This window comes from Pteropus medius, unplaced genomic scaffold (assembly GCF_902729225.1).
Source record: "Pteropus medius unplaced genomic scaffold, Ma_sr-lr_union100, whole genome shotgun sequence".
Lineage (NCBI taxonomy): Eukaryota > Metazoa > Chordata > Mammalia > Chiroptera > Pteropodidae > Pteropus > Pteropus medius.
In genome coordinates, this window is record NW_024342473.1 from 19,271,645 (window position 1) to 19,285,308 (window position 13,664).

Sequence of the window (13,664 nt, forward strand, 5' to 3'; positions counted from 1 at the left end):
CACCTGCATTAGCTCCTAACAAGAGAGCCAGCCTGTCCTTTAAAGCTTCGAAGCCAGGCACTGACCTCTCTCTAGCTATTAAATTCCTGCATGGCATCTTCTTCAAATATAAGGCTCTTTCATCTATATTGAAAATCTTTTGTTTAATGTAGCTGCCTTAATTCATTTAGCTAGATCATCTGAATAACCTGCTGCAGCTTCTACATCAGCACTTGCTGCTTCACTTTGCACTTTGATGTTATGGAGACTGCTTCTTTACCTAAACTGCATGAACTAAGCTGTTAGCTTCAAATTTTTCTGTAGCTTTCTTACCTCATTCAGCCTTTATAGAATTGAGGAGAGTTATGGCCCTGCTATGGATTAGGCATTCGCTTACAAAAATGTTGTAATTGATTTTATCTTCTATCCAGACCACTAAAACTTTATCTGTATCAACAATAAGGCTGTTTCATTTTCTTATCATTTGTGTGTTCACTGGAGTAGCACTTTTAAATTCCTTCAAAAACTTTTCCTTTGCATTCACAACTTGACTATTTGGAGCAAGAGATTTAGCTTTTGGCCTGTCTTGGCTCTTAACATGTCTTCTACTCTAAACTTAAGCACACTTCCAGATTTCAATTTAAAGAGATACATGACTATTCCTTTTACTTGAACACTTAGAGGCAATTGTGTAGGGTTATTAATTGGCCTAATTTCAAAATTTTTGTGTTTCAGGAAATAGAGAGGTCCAAGAAGAGGGAGATGGGGAATAGTCAAAACACATAATATTTATTAATTAAGTTCACTGTCTGATATAGGCAGTTTATGACACCTCAAAACAAAATTGTAACATCAAAGACAGGCCACCATAACAAATATAACACAGTAATCCTGAAAAAGTTCGAAATATTGTGATCATTACCAACATGTGACACAAAGACATAAAGTGAGTAAATGCTGTTGGAAAAATGGGGCCAGTACACCTGTTCCAGTCAGAGTGCCACAAACCTTCAATTTATTTAAAAAAAAAAAATGTGCAAAGCACAATGCAATAAAAGGAGATATATCTGTATTATTAGATCTTTCTACTTTGGTTGTCTGGAAGACCTATTCCCAATTTTGTGTGAGTTTGAGGAATTGTTCCGCCTATTCCTTTCAAGTGTTTTTACTGGTCTCAAGTTGTTTCCTCTGATGTATGCACACATATCAGTAGTTAGCCAGAGTTGAAGGAACCCCTCTGCAGATCTCAAGTTCTTCCTCTGTGCTCCCTCCCTTCTTCCCTGCAAATTCAATCCTCCTTGGCTTCCCTGAATTCTGTTCTTTGTCACCTCAACTCAGTAAGACTATTAGATGATGTCTGATTTCCTCTTCCCATTGCTGTGGCTTGGAATCTTCCTCCAGGCAGTCAGTTAGAGAATTGTGGAACTCATTTTATTTATTTTCCTTCTCCCATGCACCATTAGTTTTCAATGTTTGAAAACTAATGGTTTAATTGAGACTACTATAAAACTTGCTAAGCTTTTTACACTTCTTGGAAATCCTTCCACCAGCCCTTCTTCACCCAAAATTAAGAAAAAAATCATTCTCCTGGTCTTTCTCTAGCAACCCCATTTTTATAGATCAGAAAGCTAGAACACAGTAAAATTTGACTCCTATAAATAATCAGACTTTATGACCAAAAAAACTGCTCAGAGAATTGAGAAGAAAACATAACACTTCCAAATTTGTTATTATCTTTACATTTTGCAGTACCCTAAATTAAATACATCCTGCTCGGCTAGATTTTACCATAATAGAAATTGAATTTGATAAATTCTTGGAAAATTTAAAAACTTTGTTAAACTACTTTTGTTTTTATGATACTGTAATGAGGTTCTCTTATTTCTAACCTCAGACATTTTCTTCCTAAAATACTTTGAATTCCACTAGGTCTGGTAACATTTGAATTTGGAACAAACTGCTCTAAGAATATGATCTCCTGCACTAACTGCACACATCATTATTATTAAAAGGTTATAAAGCTGGCAATTTTCTAGCTCTTATTCATCATTTCAGTTATGGAATACAATGTCCGGTTTGTAGTTTCTATACTGTTTTCCTTCAGTATGTTGACTAGTTCTCTAAATTGAACCTTAGGTATTTTTTTGTTAAGGTCTTCAATTCCTGGTCATGTTTTACATAATTTGATATATTACATACATGTATATGCTCTAGATGTCATATAGCATGAAAATATTTGTGAAAATTGTTTTTGTTAAACTTTTTTATGTCATTGCTTCTTAAGATTATGTTTCTGACAATGTTAGCTACTTACATTTATTTTTGACACATTTTTCCTGAATTGTTTCTTGCCTATATCAGACTATACTCAATAAAAAAAAAAAAAAAAAATCACGAATTTCATTAAAATATTTTGGGGAAAAAAATAAACAGTAAAACTCATACTTTAAATTTGTATTTTGAAACAATTCTATTCTTCCTCTGAGAGAATCCTATATGCTGGAAACTTAAACTTTAACTTTGGGCTCTAATCCTGGACCTGTCTCATATAAGAAAACTGGTCTTGCTCTAATCATACTACTTAAATGCCCATTTGAACACTGTTGGGTTTTTTTTTCAACTTTGTTCATAAAGTTACATTTTGTTTCTAAAACATTCCAAGCTCAATTCCACTGAAGGCTGCTGGACTTGTCAGCCTCTCTGCACGACATGTTCTTATGTCAGAACATTCAGGTGTCCACTCAAATGTCGCTTCCTCAGAAGAACCTTCTCTGACTATCTTATCTAAAATAGTCCACTCTATTCTTTTTCTATCATATTTTATGAAGTCATAAATATTTGCCTTGCTTCCTCTGTAGAGGTAATATAATATAGCTGGTAACCTTTGGTAAAACTTCATAACTCACATTTTTTCCCTTTTCGTAATATAAAGTGCTTTAATTTGTATTGCCACTTTATTTACATTTTCCTACCATTTCCTATTATTTTTATTTTATTGTATCACATTTGCTCTCATCGAAACCAAAATCCTTTTGCATTTTCTGTTCTTGTAATGTGTTCTATTCACAACTTTATAAAATATGCATAAGAATTTACTTGCATCTTTATGGTTTACTAAATTTTATATTTTCTTTTTTTCCCAGACCATATAAAAATCTTATTTCGTGTTTCAGTAACTGTTTCTTATTTTGAGTAAGGTGCCCCTCCCCGATATAAAATGCTTTAAAATATTCTGAACGGAAGATTATAGCAGATAAGTAACATGAATTAAAAAAATATTCAGGGATCCGAAGCAACTGTTTAATAGTACATAAGTTCAGAGTTATAAAAGATATCTTAAGCTCAAGGAAGAAGTACAAAGACAACTCCTAAAGGGTAGGTAACTATCATATTGTTGTTAAGCAAATACCATGCTCACTGGAATTCAAGTTTCTAGCAGCAATAATAAGCTTAATAACAGAATATACAGCTATTCTTAGTGTTGAGAATAGAAGTGATCCAGGAATGACTGCATTTATTCTATACTTACTTCCTTAACTTTTTTGGATTATACTCAGCCTATATCTATTTTAGGAACTGCTTTGGAAGGTCCTTATGTTTTATGCAAGGAACTGCTATTTCCCCAGATGAATAGAATATCCATTCTCTGACTCCAAGTTTCCATGACAATAAAAACAAAACATTCATCAGCACCAACTTGGTATTTGATGGCAAATGCAGCTGCAGCTTATAACAGTTCGATCTTTATCCCAACTCTTTCCTTCAGAACAGAGGCACTATATTTCTCCAAAGAAACTGAACTGTTTTTACAGTGATTTCCCCATCCCCACCACAGACCTAAACACTAACAACTAAATGTGCTATACCATCTCCAATCATTAAATCACCCACTCTTCCAAGGCTCATGCCAAATAGAATGAAAAGTTCCTGAATTTTGCTAAGAGCACATCTGATTTGTGAATTCTGAAAGATCAGTTGGTTTAAGTATTACATACACCTTTGGAGAAACATACAGTGTTTAAGTTTTCATGATAATCAAAGAGAAGACAGAATTTTGGAAGCGATATTCACACTAAACAAAAAAGCTATTAAATTCAATCGAATTATGGTAGGACAGTGCCCCCTTGTGTCTTGGTATTTTTACCTTGACTAAATCCAATATTAATTTCCTTAGAGTTCTATGGTACAGATTTGAATAATTTTATATCATAGAAATAAACAAGACTTGATAAACAGGACTAGCAGATCTCCTAAGACAAAAAAAAAATCTTAATTTATTACAATATAAATACACTGGCTATTCAATATTAATGATTTTAACATGTATAATCTGCAATATGAGGAAAATGTAATGAATTTGGATAGATTCAGTAGTCATTTTTAATTTAAATTTCATATTTAATTTACTATTAGTGAGAAGAAGTTTTAAAAATGAAAAGAAATAACTCAGCACCATCAATTACATTTTCTCTAGTAGCGATTCTCTGTACTAGTATTGGCTTCCTTCATTATCACCTAGGGAACTAGTGAGGTCCAAGCTTTACTAGATAGAAAACAGTTTGCACTAAATGGAGGAAATTAACATGAAATTTTAAAAGATATTTGCAGTGACAATACAAGAAATTCTCTAAGTTACATAAACTTTTAGAGAAAAAACATACAGAAAAACATCATCCACGTTTTAACCCCACTCAAAATGTTATCACTTACACTAGAGGCCTGGGTATGAACACTGTAAAAAATCAGAATCTCAGGCCCCATCTCAAATGATCTGAATTAGAACTTGCATTTTGGTGAGATCCCTAGAAGATTCTTATGGTCTTTAAAGCTTAAGAAACTCCCTGCTCTCCTATCCCCAACTATCGAAGGGGTGGAGGATGAGACCTGATTGACTATTTAGGCATGGGGGATAGCTTTAGAGACCAAGTAGATTCAAAAAAAGAAAATCAGAAACAGCTTTGGAAGGATAGCAAAGCATTAAAAATATAAGAAATCTCAATAATTTATGTAGTTACTAGTGCTACTTGTTTACAGAATAAACATTTATATTAAAGCTGTAATGTTCCATCAAATTACAGTCATCCCTCAGTATCCAAAAGGGAGATTGGTTCCACTCCCCATCTCGTCACAGTGGATACCACAATCTGAGGATGCTCAAGTCCCTTATTAAAACGGTGTAGTATTCGCATTTAACCTACACACATCCTCCATATACTTTAAAATAATCTCTAGATTATTTATAATATCTAATACAATGTAAATGCTATGTAAATAGTTATAATACCATATTGTTTAGAAAGCAAAAAACTTTGTACAAATTCAGTACAGATACAACCACTGTAGGTCTAACTACGAAATACACATCAGCAATAACATAACATTTTTTTCCAAATATTTTTGATATGAGGTGGACTGAATCCGTGGAAGCAGAATCCATGGAAATGAAGGACTATTTTCAAATAAGTTCAGGAATATCAACTATTCGAGCTCAGAATTTGAGCCTATTTGCACCAACTATCATCTATTTCTCTTTCTGTCACTTCCAGTTTAAGACTAAACAAATTCCAAGATAATCTTAGGATGTGCCACCTCACATCTGTCACTTTCTTTCTACCATTAACTCAATTCAAGTTGTTATAGATGAACACCTAAGCAATTACCTCTAAACTGGTACCCTCACCTGTCTCTCTTTGCTCCATCTTAACCACCATCTCAATTCAAGTTGTTATAGATGAACACCTAAGCAATTACCTCTTAACTGGTACCCTCACCTGTCTCTCTTTGCTCCCATCCATCACTGATGATAAACTCATTCTGAAAGCACTTTCGTCACTATATTCTATTGTTCAAAACTGATGAAAGTTTCCCAATGCATGGCATACAAAATCCATTTTTTAATTCTGACATACCAAGCTCTCCACATTCAGGTTCTAATCTAACCTTTTTTGCTGTTGTTGCTTTTTAATTTTGAAAAAAGTCCAAAGTTTATGAAAAAGTTTTAAGTACAGTAAAAGGAACTTTTCCCCCTTGAACCATTTCTGAGAATAAGTTGCAGACATGATGCTCCACCATCCCCCAATACTTTAGTATGTCCTACTGCATTCTGTGCAAGAAACTACTGTGCAATTCAACTACCATAATCATCAAATTAACATTTACACACTACTACCATTTGAGTTTTCCTAAATATCTCAATGATGCCTTTGCAAAAGAACCAAGTTCAGAATCATAATTGCCTTTGGTTTCTTTTCCTAACTTTCTTTACTTGTCCCTCAATCTGAATTTGCTTTGTCTGATGTTTCCTAAACATTACATTCAGTCCATGCATCTTCAGTAGGAATATCACAGAAGTGATGCTGTGTTCTTCCCGATACATCCTATTAGGTGACACATAAACTGAATTATCTCATTATTGATAATGTTCACTTTGATCCCTTCATTAATGTGTCTGCCAAGGCTTCTCAACTGAAATGTTACTTTTCCCCGTTGTAATTAATAATTATTTTGTGGGTAGGTACTTTGAGACTACATAAAAATCCTGTTCTTTACAAAATCTTAAATCTATTTATATCAGCATGGACTCACGGTTTCCTATTTTATTCAATGGGTTATAATTCATTACTATTGATATTTATTTTGCTGTTCAAATTGTCACAGATTTGGCCAAAGGGAGCTCCTTCAAGCTGGCTTGTGTGATGTTCTTCCAAGTCTTCATCATTCTTTGAGTATGTCCTTATTTTCCAGCATAATATGATGTTCTAGGCTTATCTTGTTCCCTTCCCCTGCCCTAGACCTAGAATCAGTCATTTCTCCGAGGAGCCCTGGTTTCTTTTAGTGGAGAATGGTATTTAGAAACTAAATTCTGGACATGAGTTATGGTCACTGGTACTAAGGTTTTGCTATTCCCTGTCTCTTAGTGGACAGGATGAAGAATATATGTATACATATACATACACATATATACACAACACACATTTATAGCTAAATTTCTCTCACTATATTTATTAGAAACTATGAGTTCACACATATATCTCCAATTCCCATCTAATACTACAGGATTCATTCTAGTTTTCTTCCTTTATTTGTGACTTTCTTCTCCACCACTGAGAAATCTCCTTACCCATAAATGTATTTACTTAGTTAATAAATTCCCCTCGTCTATAACCCACTTGCAGTTGCTGCCATCGCAGCATCCTCTACCCTTCAGTGTGAATGCCATCTAGCACAGAAGCTCTTCTTTCTCCTCTTGTTTGCTGTGACCATTGGCTTCCAAAGAGGCTGCTACACAAAACCAAGCAGGACCATGCCTGTGTCCTCCCTCCTTCAAGCTTTTAAACACTCTAACTATCCCTCTGGTTTGTGCTTCTTCCCTTTATGATTTTCAATCAAGAGTTCCTAAATCTTTTTCCCACCTTTCCACAACATATCAATTTTCCTATTCCTACCTACCCATTGCACCCTCCTGCAAGTCAGAGATGTGCCTATGTTGACTAATTTGATATCTGACTGCAGAATTACAAGGCCATATGGTATAAAAGGAAAGTAAAGGTGATTCTTCTGAGCTGTAAATACTTCAAATGTTTCTTAAAAATTACTAAATAAATGGAGAGTCTCTAAGAACAAAGAGTGGGAAACTGTGAGCTAATGCCTGCTTTTACTACTTTAGGTGGAGAGTTTGTCTTTTATCTATATCTGGAGATAATGCAACAACTTCTGGATCCACAGTAAGAAAATCACAAGTAATCTAAACTTGTTCACAATGACTAAGACAGTAAAGAAAATTTAAAGAGAAGAGAAATATTTCTGGAGAAGAAAAGGTGAGAGTTTGCTTTAAATATCTTATGAGATGTCATACTTTGGTGTAATCCCAAGTGCATGTAAGCAAAATAGGAAAATTCTAGGGCAGGGGTCCCCAACCCCTAGGCCGCGGACTGGGAACTAGTCCATGGCCTGTTAGGAACCAGGCTGCACAGCAGGAAGTGAGCGGTGGGCAAGCCAGTGAAGCTCATCTTATTTGCAGCCACTCCCCACTGCTAGCTAGCATCATCACCTCAGCCCCACCTCAGATCATCAGGCATTAGATTCTCATAGGAGCACTGGGGACCACTCTTCTAGGGAGACATTTTGGTTTATAAGCATATCATAAAGCAGATCTCTCTAACAGAATATCCAAAGATTAAACAACTACCTTAGGGTAGTACATTATTGAAGATATTCAAAGAATAGGTAGGACAACATCTTGATGGAGACGTAAAGGCGGGCAAGACAAAAAGGACAGTACTGGACTTGGAGTCAGAAGTCACGATATACTGGTTAAAAGCACAGGCTGTGGTATTTCACTGGGTTTGCAATGTATATTGTCAATCCTGGGCAAATTAATTACCTCAGTTTCCTCATATGTAAAGTGAAAACAATTATGTCTATTTGCATAGGACTGTTGTGTGAACTTAATGCACTAATATACACAGAAGGCTTAGAAACTAAATTCTGGACACTAATATTTAACAGTGTCACAAATAAATATTTTCTATTGTAATTACATAGTACTTTGTAAGCAACAAACTCTAAGATATGGAAGGTTTTATTATTTATTAGGCATTAACTCTATAAATTTAGGGTTTTTATCAATCTTGTTCCAATTGTTTCCCCAGTCCTTAGCACAATGCCTGGTGTTTAGCATATCATTTATAAATATTTGTTAAGTAAAAGGAGATTAAAATACTAATGGGTTGTTAGATTATGAACCTTTTAAAGTCCTTTCCAATGCTGATAATCTATGACCCAGCCATGTGGTATTAGTAAAAGAATATCTTCATGTTAATATCAGTAATCATTGGCAATCTTCTCTTTTGTCCATTTAGAATGATCAATCAATTAGATGGATACTTTTTATGGGCCTAACATATTTACCTACAATCTAGTTGATAAAACAAGACAATCACATGGCATAATATATTTAACATAATATATTTAACATTAGAAAGTAAGCTCCATGAAGGTGGGACTAAAGAGAGTTGCTTACTGCTATTTTTCTCAGCACCTAACACTGCTGACTGAATTAATTTCAAAAAAGGAGTTGGAAAAGAGAGAGCTAGGTAGATCAGGACTGTTACATGTTTCATAGAACAAACAGGCAGATAAAAGCTGAGAAGATTTGGAAAGGAGAGGGGATGAAAGGAGAAAATAGCATTCCATGAGTAAGAAAGACCGCCCAAAGCAATTACAAAAGAGGAAATGAGCAGAGTGTGTGAGTAGACTTGCCTATCTAAAACAAAGAACTAGGATCTAGTGAAAAATAGCAGAATATATATTCAACATATATCTACTTAGGATTCAATGCATATGTCAGATACTAGGTTCTCCCCAATACCTGGGTTGGAGAAAAAATATAAACAATTTTATGTGTCTTAGATGTTATCAACAACAAAATGTGTATCGGAGAATCGTCCAAACAACTCATAACTTTTGACCAAGCAACTTCTTAATTATTAGAAATTTCTCCTTATAAGGAAATAACTGAGTTAGGACGAAACTTTACACATAAAAGACACTCAATATAGAACTGTTTATAAACAATTTAAATTGCCAGTAACAGGTGAGGAATGAAGAAAATTATACTATCATACCCTAGAGTCCTTCAAAATCATACTTATGGTAAGTGCTTATTATATAATATTAAGTGAGCCAAATACAAGATTGACTATGTTCTCATCTGTGAAAAAGTATGCAAAGGAAAAAATCATCATCCAATTATGAAGCTAGAAAACTTTAAGAGGTAGGGCGGGGAGGGGGCTCATAAAAATGTAAAGGAATATACACAATTGTCCCCAAAATATTTAAGTTCTACTTAATACTATACATTTGTATATTATTTTTCTTGATTAAACTACATTTGTAATTCATCATTTGTGTTTTTCAGATGGTGAACAACAGGTGTGATTTAAGTGAGAAAGGTAATCTAAAACCCAATCAAATGGCCCCAACCACTAAAGGTAGGCCTGGTCTCTATTCTTCAAAAGAATGGTGATTGAATGTACACTAATATGTTTCAATGAAGTGTTTGTATGTTTTAAATTGTGGTAAAATGCACACCACATAATATTTATTATCTTAACAATTTTAAGTGTTTAATTCAGTAGTGTTAAGTATACTTATATTGTTGTACAATCAATCTTCAGAACTCTTCATCTTGCAAAACTAAAATTCTATAACCATTAAATAATTCTCCATTCACCCCTCACTCCCAAGCCCCTAGCGACCACCATTCTGTTTTCTGCCTTTATGAATTTTACTACTCAAGGTACTTCGTATAAGTGGAATTACACAGTATTTGTCTTCATTGTGACTGGCTTATTTCACTTAGCATAATGTTCTCAAAATTCATCGATGTTGTAGCATATGTCAGAATTTTCTTTCTTTTTAAGGTTTTATAATATTCATTGTATGTTTATCCAAACATTTTGTTTATCCATTTTCCATCAATAGGCACGTGGATTACTGCTACCTTTTGTTGTTGTTGTTGTTGTTACTGTTTGAAGGACTTTATTTAGTAATATATTGATTTATTATCTTTATATCTTCTCTGATGCATAAAGGATTTGGCCACTTTTTGACTACTGTGAATAATACTGCTATGACCACTGAGTATACAAAAATCTCCAGACTCTGCTTTTAACCTTGGAGGGTATATACCCGGAAGTGGCACTGCTGGATCATAAGGTAATTTTGTTTTTAATTTTTTGAGAAATAAACTGTTTTTAATTAAATGACTACCCCTCACATTCTTGTAAGAAAGAGAACTTCTACTATACTCTAAATGTTAACACTGATTGGATGATGAAATTATGAGTGAATGAAGTTTACTGTCTCCCTTTTGGTTTACTATAATGTCCAAATTTTCTATAGCGAGATTATGGTAAACAATGAAAACATATATAATTTCTTTTGCCGCTATTACTTTTTCTTGTGAGTGTATTACAGCAAAGGCCTGAATATTCCTGGCCTCTAGATATTAGGGCATCTACTATGGTATGAATGTTTGTGTCTCCTCAAAATTCGTATGTCGAAACTAACCCTCTAAGTGATGGTATTAGGAGGTGGTGCCTTTAAGAGATGACAAAGTTATGGGGGCAGAGCCCTCATGAATGGGATTAATGCCCTTATAAAGAGGACCAACATTGCTCCCTAGCTCCCTTGCACCATGTTGATACAATGAGAAATCTGCAACCCAGAAGAGATCTCTGATTCAGCCAAGCTGGTACCCTGATTTCCCAGCTTCTAGTACTGTGAGGAATAAATGTTTGTTGTTTATAAGCAACTAAGACTGTGGTATTTTGTTATAGCAGCTCAAATGCACTAAGACTGCAAGTATACTCTCCTCTATGGGTGTAGTCCAAAGCTATAAAACATTTTTGGGGTTTTAATTCAAAGATTTAAACATAAGAGATTTCTTAGTGATTGCAAATAAAGATGATGGCTAGATACATGAAGAGTTCTTTAATGGTTTAGGATGATACAGGAGCAAAGCTCTGTGTAATGAGTGATGGTACTAATTTTTACAGAGAAAAGCATTAAGATTCACTATAGTATGCCTAGTCCAGAGAATCTATCTTCTGCTACCGATTATCAAAATCACTGCTAATACCCTTAAACAATATGGAAGTAGTTGAAATCTAGTTATATTTATTAAGATTTCCAAAAATATCCATATTATAGGACATTAGACATTTGCTTTCCAAATTTAGGATATGTAGTTAATATCTACAAAATAAGTTATTAAAGAAAGATAATCATTCTTTGTAGTACAAGCTAATTAAAAATTTTAAGAGCACAGCAAAGTAAATATTAAAGGGAAGAGAATGTCAGAGCAAGAGAAAAGATATTGGAGGAAAGGGGTAGCTCAAGAGAGGGAGGAAAGGAAGAAACAGAAAGACAGATTGAAATGGACAGAAAAGACTAATTTTCATGTGTTTCTGACAGTCTAAACACGATCTTAGCTAAAGGACCTCTCAAAGTCCTTTCAGAAACTGGAATTCTGTATAAAGCTTAAATTTGAACTTAAATTCTGAATTGAAATGACCTCAATTACTGGTTAATATAATCATATGTTCACTTACGTACTTAAAACTTCACAGTATCAGAAATATTAGTTATAATACTCTAAATCTAAAATTTTGATCATTTAATAATAGCAGAAGTCTTAGTAATCTAATGCATCAAAAAAGAGACGCTAATCTAATGCATCTGAAAGAGAGACTATTTTAATGGCTTATAACTTGTTTACACAACATAATATTTGGTCATTTGCTTTTTATCTTTTAATCCCAATAAGATGGTTAGGCCTTTTCTAATCCCTTTTTTTGCCTATTCTTTTCCCAGTCTAATGAATTCCTTTAATAACAAGTCATTTCTAAAATAAACAGCTGTCTTTTTCTTAGAATTAACTGCTAGAATGGCTTATAAGGTGACACACTTGACTAACCCCCACAAAGCTTCACTATTTGGTATGGTTTAGATACTGGTTAATTGCGCTGTACTTGTTGTCTGGGGTAGCATCTGCAGTTGTCTGAACTTCCACTGGAGGCGGCGACTCTCCAAGCAATCCCCTAGACTTCTCAATGGTTTTTGTAAGTCAGTAATGGCTAACAAACACAGTAAGAGAAAGAGGCTTTTAAGTTAAGGCCCATTCCAAGCTTAGGGAAAAACTCTTCCAAAATCTGACTTAAGCACTGAGAACCAGTTCTAAACACTGTTAAAGGAAAAAGCATGAAAAACAGAAATCCTCAGATAGTGCTCAAATGTTATTTTAGACATTAGATCAAAGTCCAATCTCATGAAAATTTTGGCCACCCAGTGATGCTAACAAGTAAGAAGAAAACAAAAAAATTGGAACCCTTTTTCTTTTACCTCTGTTCTCTTTGATAAAGTGCTAGCAAGGAGAAAACTGGCCTAAGAATAGGCTGCTGAAGAGAGGGAAAAGTAGAATTAGTGGTAATATTCTTTAAATCAAATCTTCTTTATGATAAACACTACCAACACGGGAGAAAAGCACAGTTCTTTTGAACTGTAACTTCTGTCAATATAAAAACAAACAAAATTTTGTAAAATTATTGTAACCCTACAATTCAAACAAATTTAGATAGTAGTTGCGGTGCTGCTGTATTATAGAAGCAATACCATCACCACTGAATATCAGTGGTTAGAATGTATGAATTCTGCAGTTGTTCCAATGCTCCTAATTAACACGAAATATATTTTTAGAAATAGTAATTTTAGACAGCACAATTTAAATTTGAAACTATTAAAACTCTTTGACTATTATCGATTGTTTTTCAAAATAATAAAAGCCCGTCAAAGTGTCAAACTTTTACCAAAGTGGAAAAAAACTTTCATTATTCATTCCATATTCTATACAAATGATAATTTTTAAATAGCAGAAATATGTTTCATTTATAAGCATATACTAAAGATGGTTAAAAAGCTCAGCCTTTAACTTCTATGTATGTCTCAGATACTCAGAGTAAACTTTCAAAGATGTCAGTAGATTGAGGGCTAGTTTAGAAGATGTGAGAAATACATTTCTTTACCCCTTTTGCTCAGGGAGGGCATGTTACCTAATGTATGAAAGACATTCTAGCTCAAAATTATTGGCCCATTATTTTATTTAGAAAGAAAAAATGTAGAAC

The 13,664-nt window shown here is 34.0% G+C and overlaps 1 protein-coding gene across 6 annotated transcripts in view; it reads right to left on the reverse strand.

Moving 5' to 3' along the window:
• The window catches only part of TCF12 (transcription factor 12), a 292,841-nt gene that overhangs the window by 116,732 nt on the left and 162,445 nt on the right, over nt 1-13,664 (reverse strand). The window lies entirely within an intron of this gene.